General features: G+C 40.2%; 1 pseudogene across 1 annotated transcript; it reads left to right on the top strand.

The window, feature by feature from the left end:
• The first annotated feature begins 5,887 nt into the window (after positions 1-5,887).
• On the top strand, positions 5,888-6,870 carry LOC308652084 (pre-mRNA-splicing factor 38A-like; annotated as a pseudogene). Its single transcript has one exon. The product of its transcript is annotated as a pre-mRNA-splicing factor 38A-like (transcript).
• The last annotated feature ends 843 nt before the right edge of the window (positions 6,871-7,713 follow it).

Here is a 7,713-nt window from a genome sequence, read left to right as displayed (position 1 = left end):
AAAATGCATTTTAAAAATATTTTTTATAAATTCAGTTTATTAACTTCATAGATAATCCTTGCTACTTATGTTCATTGTTCATAATTGAACTATAATATTGCCTTGTTTTACCTTACTTGTTCAGTTTTTTGGAGGGATACTGAGGATTGAATTCAGGGGCACTTATCATCAAGGTTACACAAATAAAATTATTTGGGGGAGTTACCCTTTCTCTTCTTTGAAAAGGTTTATACAAAGTAGTGCTTATCTGTTCTTTGAAGATTTTATACACTTGGCTGTGTCTGGCCCATGTGTTTTGGAGGGAGGGGGAGTCTGGGGAAGGCTGTAAATTGTTAACTCCATTTACTTTGGCTGATGATAGGTGTATACAGGCTTTTTGTTTCATCGATTTTTATAATTGATGTTTTTCTAGGAAACTGTCCATTTTCTCTGTTTCCAAATGCATTGTCAGAACTTGTCTGCAGGATTCTGTTAACAGGTTGTAAGATTTCCATCAGTGGTCAGTTTCTGTTTCTCTTCTACCCACCCCACCCCCCAATTCCACCCACACCCCCACTCCATGCTTGGCCATTCTCAACAGAAACTTGCTTTATCACTCTTTTCAAGGAACCAGCTTTCAGTTGAGTTGATGTTCTATATTATTACTTTGTTTTTTAGCTCATTAATTGCTATGCTTATCTTTATGATTTCCTTCCTTCTGCTTTCTTTCTGCTAGCTCTGTGGTTGTTTTTCTATTGTACCATGTTGAACACTGAGCTCATAAATTTTCAGGCTTTCTCATTTTCTCAGATACATAAATGAGACCATAAATGTTAACTTAAAGTAGCATTCAGGATGCACCCTACAAGTTTCGTTCCTGTTTAGCTATTTCATAACATCTATTATCATTTCTGTTGATCTGATAGTTTTTACTTTTTATTACGGAGCATTTCAAACATGTACAGAAGCAGGCACTGCTTGACATTGAATCCTCTGGAATGTTCCTGCCTCAATCTCACCTGCAAATGGGTTTTCTAGTATAAAGTTCCCCGATATTTACCCAGACAGAAATCCATGTGTGTGTCCTATTTCTTCTGCTCAAAGACACAAACTAAAAGAAGCCCATTTGCCAAAATACAGCCTTAGCTTCATACCCAGTTAAAAATAATTTTAAAAATACAATTCGCATTTTTTTATGACTACAGTTTCCACATTTGAACTTCCAACCAAAGTTCAGGGCAGTGGAACAAGCACCATTTCAGGAGCTATACATGAAGCCTGTGGAACCCCAGTGCCGCTTTTTCCTCTTGGCTTGCCACTGATCCTTGTCCTCCTGCTTCATTTCCAAAGGGTTCAGTGTTGTGCACTCCCAGGGAAGAAGCCATCCAAGCCGCATCAGCCGCACTGCTGAGCCCAAGAAAAGCACCACAGAGCCTCCGCAGGAAAAATAACTTGTTGCCACACGAAGGAAAAGATTCCAGAGCCTTCAGACTCCCCCACCACTGGCCCAACTGCTTCTAAGAATAGCATAAACTGTGGAAAGAAAAAAAAAAATACTGGCACCAAACGTTGGTCTTTAATTGTCTCCAGGCTTTAAAATAGAAACAAGCTGAAACGGAAGTGCCCCTGGAAACTGTGTCCAGGCCTCGCCTGGTGTGGACCAAGATGCAGACTGTTGATGCGGCTCCCAGAGACAGACTCCAGAGGGCAAACCCTGTGCGATGGTGTCACTTCGGAGCGTGCTTCCAGGACAGGATGGTCACTTCCAAACTGGAGGATGGCCAAAGGCCATGGGAGGCCCAAACCTCACCCCCCAGATTCCCAGAGATTCCTGCAAGGGCTCCCAAATGTTAAAGCTGTTTGTCAAATGCTTCTCTTTTCATTTCGCTTTGGTGATCTTCAGTTTAGCTTATCGGTTCCTAAATCAGACATTGCAAATAATTCACTGCCCTCAATAAACAATGTCAGACTTCTGCCAGGAGGCCCTTTAGCATATAAGTACATGTACTTGGATTCCCCCACACAGGCTGGTCAGCCACCTCCCAAGCCCCAACCCATAGCCACCCATAGCAGTGAAGAACACAATTCTTTTGTTTCAACAGGGACACAACTGTGTTGTGTTGTTTTAATGGGTATGTGTCATTAGTGTGAAAACTAGGTCTCATACCAGAAACAAATTCCAAACTTTGGGGATTGCTTTTGAATACAAAGTTCTGCATATAAAAGTATTCAATGACTGATCTGTTCTCTACTCATCAAGCATCCATCTCTACCCCGCTCCTCCTCCTCCTCCTCCTCCTCCTCCTCCTCCTTCCCCCCCCCCCCGCCTCTCTCAGAACAGGAGATTGAACCCAGGGGTGCTTAACCACTGAGCCACATTTCCAGCCACCCCCTCCCTTTTTAATATATTTTACTTAGAGGCAGGTTGTCCCTAAGTCGCGTAGGGCCTCACTAAGTTGCTTAGGCTGGCTTTTAACTCAGGATCCTCCTGCCTCAGCCTCCCCAGCCACTTGGATTATAGGTAGGGGCTACCACATATGGTTTACTCATCCAAGCATCTCTTGTCTACTAGAGAAAATGGATTCTTTTTTCCCTGTGCAATTTCTAGTTTTTTGAAGTTTCTCTTAGTTGGAATCATAAGATAAACAAATACTCAGGCTTTTCTTGCCCCATTTCCTAGACAAACACACTATATAAAAGAGGCTGTTAGGCCTGAGGTTCCCAGAAACCCAATGCCAATTACTGATGGGATTACTTCAGTTATACTCCTTCCAAAGTGGTTTATTGTTGATCCAATAAGAAAAAAAAAAGCAAAGTATGTGGAATTCTTTCCTTTCATGTGCATAGTATTTCATAACATCCCAATAACATTCTTCATAGAAATACAAAAAGCAATCATGAAATTCATCTGGAAAAATAAGAGACCCAGAATAGCAAAAGCAATCCTTATCAGGAAGAATGAAGCAGGTGGCATCACTATACCAGACCTTAAACTATACTACAGAGCAATAGTAACAAAAACAGCATGGTATTGACACCAAAACAGACTGGTAAACCAATGGTATAGAACAGAGGACACAGAGACTAACCCACATAACTACGGTTATCTTGTATTAAACAAAGGCGCCAAAACGTACATAAGAGAAAAGATAGCCTTTTCAACAAATGGTGCTGGGAAAACTAGAAATCCCCATGTAACAAAATGAAATTAAACCTCTATCTTTCACTAAGAACAAAACTCAACTCAAAGTGGATCAAGGACCTAGGAATTAAACCAGAGACCTTGCGCCTAATGGAGGAAAAAGTAGGCCCAAATCTCCATCATGTTGGATTAGAAACACAGAGAACCAAAGACATCTAGCACCAAAGATAGACACAGATAACATAGTCCTTTCAGGGGCCCTATTTTTTTTCATAGTAATCATCATCACATGCAAAAATTTATCATCCTCACTCACCCTGTGCTCCCTGTGAGTCTTATTTTCCCAAACCAATTTACTAAATCCAGAGCAGAGACTGTATGTCTTTGCCGAAGGTCAACAATCAATAATGAATCAGCTATGTCTGTTAAGTATTAGACTGTTCTTAACACAGCAATCTTAGAGCATTTAGTTGCACATGAACATTGAATCGAGTGGAATCACTCAATTCACTGTTCCCAATTGACTTCCATTGCTCAACTATTTCCTATTAACCACTAGCTCCCTAACATCAGTCACCACCTGTCACTAGGACCTTCCTTCCCTGTGTTAGCCAACGAGGCATATATCGCAGAACACCAATCAAGTCATCTTTCAGACCCCGAACTTATTATGTTCTGCTCCACTGGCACCTTACAGTGGCCTCTGCTTCAAGACAAGAATCACCTCTCCCTATCGTCTGACATCTCTTGATCCATCCAGAGCTACCCATGCTCAGCTGTGCTATTCAGAAACGGGATCAAGGAGAAGGATGGTAAGGTAGAAAGGAACGGACCTATTTTCCCCCTTTGCTATATGCCAGGTGTTGCACCAGGCCCTTGTCTATGTTAATTCTTATAATTCTGTTTGTAAACAATGCTCTACACTAAGAAGATGGTACTTCCACCATCTGAGTCTTTGGGTCAGGAAATTCAAACAATTTCCCAAATGTCTTTGAAAATGAAACACTAAACCATTCCTTTAAATGAGTGTTTGTTTTTTGTTTTGTTTCTTCTTGGGGGGGGGTGGTACTGGAGGGTTCATCCCATGGTAAAGCTAACTGAGCTTTACCCCTAGCCCCCCCTTTTTTTTAATTTTTGAGAAGAGTCTCACTAAATTGTGGAGGCTGATCTCAAACTTGAGATCCTCTGCTTCAGTCTCCCAAATTTCTGGGATTACAAGCAAGAGTGATTTTTAATTTATGATTTTAAGTTATAAAATTTGATGAGCATCCATGACAAAATTTTTACCCATCTACAACAAAGTGAGAGAAATAAAGGCAATAAAATGAGTGTTTCCATAAAGCTGAAATAGCCTATTCAAAGGACAATCTTTTGTTCTGAGACTTTAGGACAAAGTCAAACCAGCTTGTTTTGCCCATCACACAGAAAGCTGATCACTGAAAACAATGAGTTTTGCAAAAGAGAAAGGGTTTATTAATGATGCAGCCAAGCGTGTAGATGGAAGAATAAGTCTCAAACCTGCCTCCCCTGGAATAGGATATAGGGATATTTATGGGATAAAGAATCAGACGCATATGAAAAGGTGACTACTGGTGAAATAGTCAGTGGTCTGGGCATCTGTGTTCAATTTTCATAGCTCTTCATAATACATAAATTCAGAAAATGATGACATTAGTATGATCTTGAGGGTGGAGTTTTCAACCCTTCAACATCAAAGAAATTACTCATTCGATACCTGCACAGGCCTAAGAAAAGGGTTTGTGATTTTAGCCAGTTTTGAGATAGACAAAAGTGACCTTCAAGGTCCTGAAAAAAACAGCTTAGGCATCTCTTATCATCATGACCCACACATTAGAGGTATTATAGCACAGTCAGTGGGAGACTAATAACATATTGTTCAGGTACCTGACCTCTAAAGTTGGTGATTTTTAAAATCAACTGAAGACAGGCAAGTTTTTTTCTAGAGGGTTTATTCAGGCTTTCCCTCAGTTTTGACCTATTGTAACAAAAATCACATATAGTCAAAGTTAAACTTCAAAATCTTTATGAACTCACTCAGTCCAATATATCATTATTTCTTTTTTTTTTTTAAGAGAGAGTGAGAGAGGAGAGAGAGAGAGGAGAGAGAGAGAGAGAAAGAGAGAGAGAGAGAGAGAGGGAGAGAATTTTAATATTTTATTTTTTAGATCTCGGCGGACACAACATCTTTGTTGGTATGTGGCGCTGAGGATCGAACCCGGGCCGCACGCATGCCAGGCGAGCGCGCTACCACTTGAGCCACATCCCCAGCCTATCATTATTTCTTTTTTTTTTTTTTTTTTAAGAGAGAGTGAGAGAGGGAGAGAGAGAAAGAGAGAGAGAGAGAATTTTAATATTTATTTTTTAGTTATTGGCGGACACAACATCTTTGTTTGTATGTGGTGCTGAGAATCGAACCCGGGCTGCACGCATGCCAGGCCAGCGCGCCACCACTTGAGCCACATCCCCAGCCCCCTATCATTATTTCTTAACAAGTCCAATCATAGCCTGTTTTTCCTACAGCATTGGAATAGATTACTAGTTCTGTAGTTTGAGTATATTTAGTAAAAATTTTTGACTCACCTTTAAGTGCCATGCTATTTAAAAAAAAAAAAAAAAAATTGTCTTAAAAGACTAGAACCACACTCAGCTAAAGAACATGGAAGGTCGCCTAAGCAGTTCAAAGAGATATCCTTCACCTTTCTCTGTCCCTTTCAATATAGGAAATAGAACTAAACGCATTCTAAAATGGCGAACCGTACAGTAAAGGATGCGCATAGCATCTATGGAACCAACCCTCAATATTTAGTGGAGAAGATCATTCGGACATGAATCTATGAATCTAAGTACTGGAAAGAAGAGTGTTTTGGACTTACCGCTGAACTTGTAGTGGATAAAGCCATGGAGTTACAGTTTTTGGGTGGCGTCTAATGGTGGAAACATAAAACCAACTCCCTTTTTGTGTTTAACCTTGAAGATGTTTCAGATTCAACCTGAAAAGGATATCATTGTAGAATTTATAAAAAATGAAGACTTCAAGTATGTCCGCATGTTGGGGGACACTTTACATGAGACTGACAGGCACTACAATTGATTGCTACAAGTACTTGGAGCCATTGTACAACGACTGTCGAAAAATCAAGAGCCAGAACAGAAATGGGGAGTTTGAACTGATGCATGTTGATGAATTTATTGACGAACAGTGAGAGTCTGTAATATCATTTTGCCCCGGCTACAGAAACGCTATGTCCTAGAGGAAGCTGAGCAACTGGAACCTCGAGTTAGTGCTCTAGAAGAGGACATGGATGATGTGGAGTCCAGTGAGGAAGAAGAAGATGATGCGAAATTGGAAAGAGTACCATTACCTGACCACCAGCGCAGAAGCTACAGAGACTTAGACAAGCCCCCGTCGCTCTCCAACGTTGCGCTATAGGAGGAGTCCATCTCCCAAGAGACGAAGCCCCTCACCTCACCTAGAAAGGCATCAGAGCAAGAGTCCAAAACGTCACTGGAGCAAGTCCCGAGATCGACACAGATCTTGCTCCAAGTCCCCAGGTCGTCATTGAAGTCACAGACATAGGAGCCTTTCAAAATCTACTGAAAGGTCTAAGAAAAGCCACAAGAAGAGCCAGAGAGGGAATGAGTAGTGAACTCAGCTTGTGATTATGAGGGTATCTACTCATGTGAAAGAATTAAGATCTGCTTTCCAGGCAGTTTTAAGAGCAATTTAGTTTTTTTCTTATCAAGATTTTCTACCTTTTATTTATTTATTTATTTATTTTTTGGTAATGAAAAAGGTGCTGAGTTTTGCCTCTTTTTTTGAACTGTAACCAATATCTTTGAGGGATGATGTTTCTTCATGTCAGTTTTTGACCCAACTAACTATAACTGTATTCAAACTTATGAGGCTAGGAAAAGATCTGGGGGTTGGGAATATGAATGAGAAAGGATCTGGCCACCTGATGAGCGACCCTTTTCTCTTTTGTTATTAAACCTGACATAGACAAAAAAAAAAAAAAAAGAACATGGAAATGTGTGGTGGTTACATGGCTACATGCATACATATGAAGTTGTCACACTTTATACCTTAGATTTTTTTCACTTTATTACATTTAAATTCATCTCAGTAGAGTACTGTTAAAAAAAAGTTTTAAAGTGATTTTGAAGAGAAAATTCAACTGAATTTTAATGCAAAATGTTTTAAGCTCCCTGCTCAATAGAAAATTAGGAAGCTTCTTAATTTTTTGAAATATTAAGTACAGAAACCCAGAGTCACTGGGCTGGGGCTGTAGCTCAGTGGTAGAGCGCTCACCTTGCACGTGGAAGGCACTGGGTTTGATTCTCAGCACCACATAAAAATAAAATAAAGGTATTGTGTCCATCTATAACTAAAAAGAAAAGAAACCCAAAGTCACTGATGGAAGCTTCCTAACCTCTTCAGTCATTACCAAAAACGGTCCCAGGGTCTAGGGAACCTGGGCTTTCACTATGCTCTTTGTGGAATATTCATCTTAGCTAAAATAATAATTCAAAATCAGAATGCAACGCAGTCACAGCCTTGGTAATCCAATAAG

The sequence above is a fragment of the Spermophilus citellus genome (genome assembly GCF_964194105.1).
Source record: "Spermophilus citellus genome assembly, chromosome: 6".
NCBI lineage: Eukaryota > Metazoa > Chordata > Mammalia > Rodentia > Sciuridae > Spermophilus > Spermophilus citellus.
Note: the sequence above shows the minus strand (reverse complement) of the source record. Positions and strands in the feature narration are given on the sequence as shown.